This window comes from Mytilus galloprovincialis, chromosome 7 (genome assembly GCF_965363235.1).
Source record: "Mytilus galloprovincialis chromosome 7, xbMytGall1.hap1.1, whole genome shotgun sequence".
NCBI classification, from domain to species: Eukaryota; Metazoa; Mollusca; class Bivalvia; order Mytilida; family Mytilidae; genus Mytilus; species Mytilus galloprovincialis.
In genome coordinates, this window is record NC_134844.1 from 89,939,005 (window position 1) to 89,951,534 (window position 12,530).

A 12,530-nucleotide genomic window follows, 5' to 3' on the forward strand; every position below is an offset into this window, starting at 1 on the left:
TGGACAGATTATGTGAATGGTCAGATATGTGGAAATTAAAATTTAATGCTGCTAAATGTAAAGTATTGCATATTAATCCTGACAATGACCTGAAATATCGTTATACCATGTTGGATGAATCTGGAAATTATATTGCATTATCTACAGTGAATGAAGAAAAGGATCTTGGAGTAACTTTCGAGTCTAATTTGAAATTTGAAAAACATATAAGTGATATTTACAACAAAGCGCAGAGAGTGTTGTCTCTTATTCATCATTCTTTTGATTACATGGATCAAGATATGTTTCTTACTATTTATAAATCAATAGTGCGTCCGCTGCTTGAATATGCGACATGTGTCTGGTCACCGTATCTTAAAAAAGACATCCGTAAACTGGAATCTGTACAAAGGAGGGCCACAAAACTGGTGAAAAATATTTGTCATCTTAATTATGAAGACAGGCTACGTTCATTGGGTTTGCCAACTTTGGAATATCGTAGGGATAGGAATGACATGATACAAGTCTACAAATCGTTGCATGGTATAGATGACATCGACTGGATGAAGCTATTTACTTTAGCACCATCTAATAATACAAGAGGTCACTCATTAAAACTGTTTAAAAAACAGTGTAAGACCACACATAGACTAAATACTTTTTCAATTAGAGTAGTGGATCAGTGGAATAACCTGTCTGATTTAACAGTGACGGCAAAGACTCTAAATAATTTTAAGTCTGCACTAAATGGCGAAAACTGGAACCCTTATAAATTCATATGTTCGTGTTAATTAAGTGTTCAGCTGCGCACACCCAAATAAGTGTTTTTTATTATAAGTTTAATATATATTATATATATATATATATTAATTATGAGAAGAGAAATGCATATACGACAATCCAAGATGAGGGGTCAGTAGAAGCCTTTGGCTTATTTAACGACCCGAAGATAAAGGTATAAAGGTATAAAGGTATAAATATTACTGGTAAGTTATTGACTTTTGTTCAACTTCCGCCTTTCAGTGTTTATTTACATTTTTGTACATGTGTCAACTGTCCTCTTCTCTAGTTTTAACGAAAAAATACTCTAAATACTAACGTCTTCCATCCATTTGTTTCCTCAATTTTTCTCTATGTTTTTAGCTTAAATTAAGAATTCTTCAGGCGACTTTATCAACGAAATTACAGTTCCCATATTTCTGATGGGACTCTGACTCCCTTTACAAAGACATAAAACTTTCTACCTCCCACTACTTTTATACTTTACAAATATATACTAGCAATCAACATGTACAATTTCCATTTAATAAAAAGGATTGAATCTGTACAAAGGATGAAGAGCTTCATGTGTATGATGTGGCTGAAGTTATTTGTGACTTCATGGAACTTTATAATCCAAATAATCATGACATCTTGAAAGGCTATTATATTTTTTTTTCTTTGGCGTCTTACTCACAGGAAGGTATCAAAGCAAAAATTTTTAATAGCCTTCCATGACATCGTAATTATTTGGACTAGGAACATTATCATGATTATTAGACATATATAAAAATGAGATGTGGTACATGCATGCCCATATGCCACAAACTGACAAACCCTCCTTAAACGACAACTGCTAGCATACATGTATATACATTTTTGTACATACAAGTTTAGCAGAGGTTTGATTACTTGACTTTAAGTAATTAAAAACTGTAATACTGTTCAATTTCTTGATACAATGTAATTACATGTAACACAGGTTTGGTACGAGTGTATACATACATGTACAGTACATGAATATACATGTATATAAGGAGTAACTTCCTGTATTTTGCACGAACTTCTTTGTCTTTTTCAGTGCATAAAGTAGATAATGGATGCCTAGTGAAAGGGAAGTGCCACAGGTCACAGAGAAAGAATGAAAGCCCACATGACATTGAGGTATGATATTTGATATAAAATCAACATCTGAGAGTATATCTTTATTATAAAAAGAATTAGATAGAACAAAAAAAGTTCAATTGATGACTGTTTTTAGTGCGAGAATGGAGATTCAATAGATAATGACAAATCGAATTATATTTATGTAAAAAGTTTAAATTTTACTTATTCATGTTATTCATGAATCATGTTACTCATGAGAATCTGGTGTTTATGAAAAACAAATTTAATTGTCTGAAAAGTACAAGCAGATGTATGAATAATTTTGATATGAACATTACACAAGGATTATTTTTGGCCATTTTTAATCTGGTTTCTTTTATCATGTTTATTTTTATTCTTTAACTTTTCAGTAGTTCTACAACGGCTTATGATGCCACACAATGAAATTTAAAAAATCAATTGAAAGTGTTTCAGTTAATTTTTATTTCAATGTAAAATTATGTGATAATGTCTTAGTATGTTAACACTAATTACATCTATACACAATCCTTGTTAGTATAATTGGCAATTACACCCATCTTTGATGAGAAATCGAGGTTCGAATCCTCGACAAGGAGTATAGACAGTGTTACCTGCTCTTTGATGTTGTAAGCAATATTTCACTTTTGCAAAAATTCATACATTCATGACATTTAGAGTTTAATACAGCCTGGTTTCGTATCAAGCCAGTTAAGAACTTTGAGCTTTCTATGATACAGTATTTTATGGTTTACTCCATATATATATATAACATGAATTGATACTGTATACATCTCAACATCTTTCAGTAGTTTATTATTGTTTCTGTTTAATATTAATGAAACTTTTATATAGACTGGACAACTTTTTTTAAAAGCTTGCCACATTGTATTACAGCTGTATGGACCTCTATATTTGATTTTGGTTGTGTTTGTAGTTTGGTTGCTGTCTTATGGTAATTTGTGTACACCCCACATCTCTGTTTCTTATATGTACATGTCCTTTGACTTATAAAACATTTAATATATATATGTAAAGGCATTTTCTGCTTGTAATTATGTATGCATGTATAACAATGATTATTTTTGCAGATCATTTTATTGGATGGACCTATTCTACAGGAGAGTAAATGCTCATGTGCAATTGGAAAATTGGGAACGTGTGGCCATGTAACTGGTTTATTGTACAGCTTAGCACATATGAAGACCAGTAATTACAGATCTATATACCAACTGATGTTTTAAAGACTTCATTGCCACAATCCTGGCACATGCCCAGAGGTGAAAAGGTAAAGGGAAATACAGCAGATGATGTTATTGTAGTAGGCTACGACACAAAATCACCGTACAGGCAACCAAGAGGATTAAGGTCTACCCTCTACAATCCTATTAAAGTACCTCTGCCTCCTGTATCTGATTTATGTTCTGCAATAGCAGACATAGATAACACCTGTCTTTTGTTGTCGGTCTCTTCACACCACAATACATCTACATGTAACATGATTGAGACCAGATTTGGAAAATATCCTAAAGGATCACCAATTAGCTACCAGCAAAAGTTATCTAGCCATTTCATTCTGAATGTCTTAGATGCAGATTTCCCCCTTTTGCCTATTGAGAACCTGATGGTCAATGAATTGAATCCAGTTTTAGATCAGAAAAAGTGCACCAGTTTGGACTCTATATGTGTAACTGCTGAGGAGAGCCACAACATAGAAGAAATGACCCGTCTTCAGAGTGTCGATCCTAAGTGGCATGCTATCCGCAAAGATAGATTAACAGCATCGGTAGCTGGGGATATCGTAAAAAGAAGAGCTGGTTTGTACATGTATATAGAAAAAAATGCACACATTTGCCACAAGTTAAAGAACATTTCTTTAAACTATAAAATTTTAATGATGTCAACAAGATACCTAATGTAAAAAAACAAAAAAGTGACATTTATCAACATTTATTTATCACTTCATTGCATTGGGTGTCATGAAGTACATATACATTGTACAATATTTAAATGTAAAAGGGGGTCCATATGCAAAATCTATATATATATATATTCAAACATAAATTATTATAAATATTGAATTGAATTGAGTATACTAATAATTGATTTACATCTATATGTGTAGCCAACATATTTTTAAAAAAGACCATTCATTAGATAGTGTCAATGAATTTTTATACAGTATATATCTTATTAAATTAGAAAAGATTTCATCAATAATAAAAATTATGGTATGTTGTATGAATGCCAGTAGGATACATGTAGATATCGAACAGAGTTCAAATGAAGCAGATGAAGGACTATTTACATTAAAAATATTTGCTTAATTATGATATAAAACAAATAGCATACATGTGTAATGCACACTTGGAAAGGACTTGTTGGATAGAACATTGCAAATTGTATGATAATTGTCAACTTAAAAAAATTTGCTAACATTACATACAAACAAACATATATATACATGGATCGAACAATGATGAATAGTATCCTAATGTTAAAAATCTATAGATAAAAACTATAATCTTCTTTTAACAAGTAGACACAGTTAATATTATTTTAATAAAATGCTGAATAATGAATACCAGATATTATTTTAATGAAATGCTGAATAATGAAAACCAGACATTGTTTTATTTTTTCAGATAATGATCCTTTAGTTGCAAGATTAAAGACAACTCGTAAAGTTGTAACAGAAAGTATGAGACATGGGTTGTTGTTTGAGGCTGTAGCTGCCAATGAATATGCCAAGGTATTTGAAATTACTATTTTATAGCCTATTATACAGTTTCTGTAGTTATACATGTATATAATAATTCTTCTTTACTTTTCACCATAAATTCATCCAAAGTATGTTCATTCACGGCTTAAAGTTTGTGACCTAATAAGGTAAACATTTATGTAACACAAATGAATTGTACTGCATGTATTGTAATACATTTTTAAGTGTACAAGAGTGTGCATGGGGTTTACATATTGGAGAATAATAAGCCAAATACACAGTAAAATGAATAAAAAATAAAGAAAAGAGATTATTGGATTTCTTAAGGTGGTACCTAACACTACAGGGAGAAAACTCTGCAAAATCAGCTAAACGTTTTAATTACGTTGTGTTGTTTAGGGAATATTAAGCTTCTCGATGATCAAAATAAGTACTTGTCAAACTGCTATATAAACCCGTGTAATTTTTCTGATAAAACGGTTGGTTCAATTTTTTTTTATTTTTATATTTTTGTCAAAGGGATAAAGTAAATACTTTGTCAAAATTTTATGAAAATAAAACGAGCCATAATTTTAGTTAAGGTGTTGGGTACCACATTAAATATCAGGAAAAAAAGAATAATTGACAAAAACAGTAGAGAATAATTAACAACCAAAAATTGAAGATTGCAGGGAAAAATGGAAAAGTACTGAAATGAATGGCTACTTTTATTACTGTTTCAACAAATTGTCTATATGAGTGATTAAGTACTGTTGAAATGAATTAAATATCAGGAAAAAAAGAATAATTGACAAAAACAGTAGAGAATAATTAACAACCAAAAATTGAAGATTGCAGGGAAAAATGGAAAAGTACTGAAATGAATGGCTACTTTTATTACTGTTTCAACAAATTGTCTATATGAGTGATTTTAAAGTACTGTTGAAATGAATTAGATAGAAAAACTATAAATTCAATAACATTTTTGTTATTATTTCTATTTCATTCGACTTGTAGCTTTTTATACCATTTTTGTGTTTCTTCCAGCTTCAAGATGACAGTGTAAATGTGTACCCTTGTGGCATAATTGTAAGCCCATTCTCTCCTTGGCTGGCAGCAAGCCCAGACAGAAAGGTATATAACCCATTAATGGTGCCACCTTACGGGTTATTGGAGATCAAGTGTCCTGTCAAGCAGTTAGAGGAATGCATCTATCTGACAAAAAGTGATGATAACACCTGGACATTGAAAAGAAATCATAACTATTACCACCAAATTATGATGCAACTGGCTGTTACTGGTTTAAAATGGTGCCATTTTTATGTGTGGCGCTCAGATGAAAGCCATCTTGAGTGTGTAAAATTTGACGAGAAAGTGTGGAAAGACATGAAAAGCAAATTGGACATATTTTACTTCTATCATTTTCTTTAAAAAAAATTACTGATCTTAATTTGTATTTCACAATCAACAGGACTTTTAGGTTTTTTTACAAAGAAATAATCTCATTTATGTTAATTGAAGAAAAGAGTGGGGTTTAAAACTTTAAAATAAGTTGTTAAGATGGGTAGGTAAATAAGTTTCAATATTCACTTCACTTGTTGAAAAATATATATATTATTGAAAATTAATTAAACTTTGAATATTTTATTTTGGGGAGTGACATTGAAATACAACAGTATTGGCACACATTTTTCCTGTAATTAACTTTTCACAAATTTAAAGGGATTCTTCCACAAGGTTTTAAATTAAAATGGAATGTATGATGTGGGACAGGAGGTACTTGAGTAAAACTTGATTGCATTTTGTTTACAATAGCTTCAGGAATAAAGTTAAAGATGAATGTATAAAAGTCCTGCAATTTTATAGTTTATCAATATATTTATGTATATATGATTCAATATTGTCCATGATTTGTGGTTTAAAAAAAAAAACTCACTTAATTTTATAACATTGATATATATACTCTGTTGAATGAATTTCCAAAGTTATTTTTAAAGTTTTAGAAAGAGCACAATTATTTTTTTGTAACCTTATCATCAATGAAAACAACTATGTATGATTAGTCATTACAAATTTTTTAATAAAGTTAAATTTAATTTTCAAAATTAATGTTTAATTCAGGATTTTATACCGCTTGATGCCAATCTTTAACTAGAGGACCTTTAAACAAGGTCAGCATGTTTGCCACAGTCCAAAGCTGGTTGATAGTACCAACCATACTTAAAGGAATTATATTATCAAAGAGATGATATTCCTTTACCCTACGAATATGTCGCTCAATGTGAATTCTTAATTTAGCAATAGTTTGAGTTTCCTCCACTTCCTGTCTGCTAAACTGACCGTGGCTCATAAGGAAAGGTGGAGTGTTTACTGTTATACCTGTACCATCTAAAACTTTGTTAAGTACAAAACCTTTGTCCGCCATAATACTATCCCCACTCTCCAGTAGATCAATTAAACCACACAGTTTTGTGATTTCTACATCTGACATTGAACCAGTGTATAAACTAGAAACAAAAGTTAAAGCACCATGAGGTGCAATACCAACAAGTCCTTTCCATGTATGGGAACTCTTATATGAAGAGTAACATTTTGAGCCAAGTGCAAGGGATGAGGGTCTCTCTGTTTTTATCTCAGTGCAATCAATGACCACTCTAGTACTTGGATACAACATTCTAAAAACAGCTGGCATTTTAGCTTCAATGTTATACTTATTAGGCCATATATTAAAGCTACCTAATACAAAATATAAAAAATTAGACCAAGTAATTATCTTACGACTAACTGTAGATATATGACAATTAAATCGTACCGCCAAATCTTGAGTAAGGAGCCCACACTTTAGTCTACATAAAAACATAAAAAGTTCATCAATAAGTAACATATTTCTTTGTCTTCCAATAGTAACATTAACATTATCTACAGATTTATAATAATAGCTTGTCATGGAATTAGCAGCAGGTTTAATGAAATTAAAAAATGTAGTGAACATGGACATTGATACAAATCCAGTATAAAACAAAATCATTGAGTCATCTTTGGTAAATCTGAAAATGCCAAATCTTTCAATTTGTAATTTATCCTGTAGCCGCTTTATTTCTTCCTCTTTTTCCTGTAATTTCTTTTCTAGTTCAATAACTCTTGATGAAGAAATTTCATCAAATGCACTGCAAAACAATTGACATACATGAACATAAAAGTATCATATATATATATATATATTTATAAGTATATTATGTACGGTAATGTCTAAGCAACAGTGTTATACTCATAAATATTGTAATTAATTGGTGATAAAAATTTGATTAAAATGAATAGTTTTGGTTATGTCTTTTTATTTAGATGATTATGAGTACTGTATTAGGTTTATTGATATATTATTTGAAACAATATATATAACACAACAACCACTGAATTTGCATAAGAATGCTGAGTCTCTGCAAAAATTTCTGAAGGTGACACATCAAGTGTATCATACTTTAAATTTATAATTGGAGACTGCATATAAATTTAAAGAAGCAACAAAAAAACTAACATGTTTGAGAACTTTCTCGAGATAGTATTGGAAAGTCATATATATATATGCATATATACCTTGATTCTATTGAAGACTCCAACTGACCAGCAGATGTGTAACAACAGATTTTTAAGGTCCCATACCGTAGTACTATGATGATCCAGCATCTCTCTGTCCAGCAGCAGTATATGATGTAAATTAACTCATTCAAAATAATTAATTACAATTGCAAACTGATTATAAAGAAGCAGTTTGACAACTGAATAATCATCTTGAGAATGATTTAGGGTCGTGTTTACTTTCAGCTCATCAAACTATAAATCATAATCTATCACAGAATTCTGATAAAAAAGACTGAAAAATTTAATTATTCTATATATCTTTAATGCAAATTACATTTTATATTGTTATACACAATTTTTAGTATATACAAAATGTATTTGAGAGAAAAAATTAAATATAAATGAAATAAATATAGACAATACATCAAAAAATCTGACCAGCAGATATGTTTTTGTCTTTATCATCATGATTATGAAACAATATACATACATTATGTACAATGTAATAATTACCATAAGCTTAGATCTCCATCTTGAATCTCTGGAATCGGTTCACAACCTAGATCTGCAGCATTATCTCCAGCTTCATCTTCATATTCTGGTCTTGGCCTTTTCTGTGGCACTGGGTGTTTAAAAAGTTCCCTCCGCGGTGTTACTTGGTTGGACCAGTCAAAGATCGACGGAACACTGTCTGGTTTCAGTGTCTTTCTCACAGGTGTCCATTTAAAATCAGTGAGTTTAAAATGTCTTGAGCAAAGAACTGTTTGATCACTGATCTGAAATTGAATAGTTTTAGGATTTATATTCATTATTTCTATATAATTGAGTTACATTTAATATATATATGTAGTTAGATATAAATAAATGACTTGTTGAAAAGCTGCAATCATCAAAAAAATTGTTTGACCAAAATCATGGAATATATATATCCTTTGCATTTTATATTTAAATGTGAATGATTCCTAGGCTTAATGTTACAGGTGGTGAGGTTGGAAGTCATCTGATCACTTGTCTTGGTAAATGTTACGGACCATCACAAGTTGGTTATCCTTTTCACAGATAATAATATAAATGTCTTTAAAATTTTCTTTTTAAGCAAGGGTTTTGTCTGATGTTTTTTTTACTTGTGAGTTTGAATGTTCATCAGGTACAAAAATGTATCTTTTGCCTTCTTCATAAAAAGAAACTCAGTTAATTATGTTAAAGGGAGCATGAGAACTCAAACTTTTACAAACTTAGAAACGATTATTAGTGTAAGTTTCAATATTGTATGAAAGAAATACCAAGTATAGCGGGACGGCTACAGTGCAGTCGATTTAGTGTCATGATATCTCAGTAGCATGGGTTCAAATCCCGGCGAGGGAAGAACAAAATTACAGATCTATCATTGTTGGGTTGATGTTTAGACGAGTTGTATGTATATGTATATATATAATGCACGTTAATTATATTTATAATATAATAATATAATAATAAATACAGGTTACAAGTTGGTAGAAGTACAAAAAAATGTATGAGTGTAAATATACATGTAGGGTACAGGTTGGTTGAGAACCAGCTAGCAAGTGAATAGTTGACATGGTTCCATTTCACTACACATTTCTACAGACTACAGACTACTACATCTATAAACTGACTTGTCATAACAATAATGCTTTTCCCGTTATTAAAATATTCAGAATTTAATTAAAATGTTCAATATCAGTGATGAATGCAGTAGAAACCATCATTTTCATTCAACTGAACCTTGACTTATAACTTATGTAAATCAACAAAGACAACATGCGATGTTTATACGACACCGATAATTTGGTAATTATTACGTTGAACATGGGCCCTGGATCCCTTCTTATTGCTTGTATCCACAGATTTCTTATGTTGTCTGTTTTGGGGAACCTGTGGAACGACAATTCCAAGTGCCTCCGCCCGTTGCCATTACATAACGGCACACAACAGTGCTTATCGTTCCCTTTGGATTTGCATGTTTTTTCGGCGTCCATCTTTGTTCGATTTACCGACCTTAGCCTCGATTTGAAATTTTAGGCGGAACTTATGAATATTCGTTGAGAATGGAGTATTACTATATATAAAAATATTAATTTTCGCGAACCATTTAGGTCACGGAAATTCCAAAATATGGCATCAGTAAGGAGAGTTGTGCAAATAATGTGAATACACAGAACCCCCATCCAAATTATCTTTAGCTAAAAGTATTCATCATTTTCTATTTTATATGTACTAACAACATTCCATTTTTCTATAATTTCGATTAAAATATTCCAAAATCTGAGTTAAAAAAAGTCAAATGCCCAAAATAAACATTGTCTGATTGGTTGAAGTACTGTGGCGTCAATGATAAGCATAGCAAGCCTCGATGTAAAGCACACGCTTCACATGAATAAGGAGAGTTTTACAAATAATGTGAATACACAGATCCTCCATCCTATTTATATTTTGCTGAAAATGTTGCAATGTTCATCATTTCTGTTTTGATTCTGCTAACAACATTCCATTTTTTCTTTAATTCCGATTTATATATGTGGAACCCGCAATAAAAATAGATGGCCTCCAGTGGCGGATGCAGGAATTTTCGAAAGGGGGGGTGCTAGCCCAGGGCAAAGGGGGGGTGCAGGGGGGTGCAAAACATATGTCCCGATTCAAATGCATTGATCGGCCAAAATAAAGGGGGGGTGCAGACCCCCGGAACCCCCCCTCTGGATCCGCCACTGGCCTCAATGATTTAAACGCAACGCAAAAAATTCCGTTGACCCTGAATTCAACGGATCGATAATAGCATCATCACCATCAACAAAATGTTTACCGTTATCTTTGTGAAATTTCAGTTATATACAGTGGCGGATGCAGGAATTTTCGAAAGGGGGGGTGCTAGCCCAGGGCAAAGGGGGGGTGCAGGGGGGGTGCAAACATATGTCCCGATTCAAATGCATTGATCGGCCAAAATAAAGGGGGGGGTGCGGACCCCCGGAACCCCCCCTCTGGATCCGCCACTGATATAGTTCTTTAATTAGAGAAATTTTGGTAAGTATTACTTATTAATGTTAAGGTTCTACTGATGTGCTCCTCTAGACCTTTTTGACGGTCCGTTTTATCCCATTTATCTCAATATTATCTTCGATGACAGTAATGTCAACCCGACCTATTCGTGTCAAAAGTGAAAATCGCATCGATTTATTGAACTAATTTCTTCTTAAACTGTGCATGCATTATTTCTGTATTATATGATAACCAATCACATTCACGTTGCATGTTTGCATGAAAATGGTCATGTATTAGTGAATTGTAAGGGCGATTCAACTTGAGGTCAGTGCGCGATCACGTGACATTATTATTTGTAAACAAATTTAAAACATGCTCCCCGCGTAACACGTGTCTGAATTATCCTTTCAAAGTGTTATGAATCTTTCAATCACTATTTTATGAAATATTTCTAGGTTTGCATATCAGTAGTCAAAGTGAATCAAACGTAGTTCTTTGTTGTGTTTTTTTTATATAGAATTAGAAGGTAAATCTACATAAGGGGGTCTCATTGGGGGGGGGGGGGTGGTGTTCTGATCCCAGATCCCACTTACTGTTTTGTCAGATTCCCATATCCCGCTTACACTATGTACATGAGCAATTTTCATTTTTTTGTCATTTCCGGGGTCCTGCAGAACCCCATTTCCCGTTTTCACGACAGACCTCATTTCCCGTTTTCATGACACAATAATTTGACTTTCACGTTTCACGCTTGCGAAAAATTGTCAATATTGGTCACGCTTAGACCCAATGAGAACCACACACTAGTCAGTATTTAACTTCACCCAAAAAGATGACTCAACTTCCCTCTATATTTAAAACCTGCATACTAATTTAAATAGCATTTGCTCCCCTTGAACACTATTTGGCCCCTTCCGTGTCATTTCCCTTTAAATTTGCTGAAAAGTCATACTTTAAGTCCATTTACAGTAACGGCTAATATTTGATTTTACCATCTTAATTTCAATTTTCATATTGAACACATTTGACCATTCAATATGAGTTCCCATGTATTTTTGTCATTATGAAGGAGGTTTTAGGTCATGTTTTCCTAAACACCTTATTGCTATTTGTCTGTCTGGATTGTTAAAACCACAAAATCAAATATTGATGAATATGCAAGTTTTCAACAATCCCGGAACATTAACAAAGATGTGTGTGAGAGGGTGAAAATTACCCTTCTGATGTACTGATATTTTTAGCACCCCAAGTGAGAATCTAACTCAGGACTTTCAGCACTGTAGCCATCGGTCTTAACCACAAGATCACGAACTCACATTTGATGAACTAATTTCTTCTATATTAACTGTACGTGCATAAATTCTGTATTATTTGATAACCAATCACATTC

The 12,530-nt window shown here is 32.2% G+C and overlaps 1 protein-coding gene and 1 pseudogene across 1 annotated transcript in view; one reads left to right on the forward strand and one right to left on the reverse strand.

The window, feature by feature from the left end:
• LOC143083960 (uncharacterized) overlaps nt 1-12,530 on the reverse strand; it is a 292,090-nt gene that overhangs the window by 199,172 nt on the left and 80,388 nt on the right. The gene's annotated exons all lie outside the window — the stretch shown is intronic.
• Nucleotides 108-6,489, forward strand: LOC143084090 (uncharacterized; annotated as a pseudogene).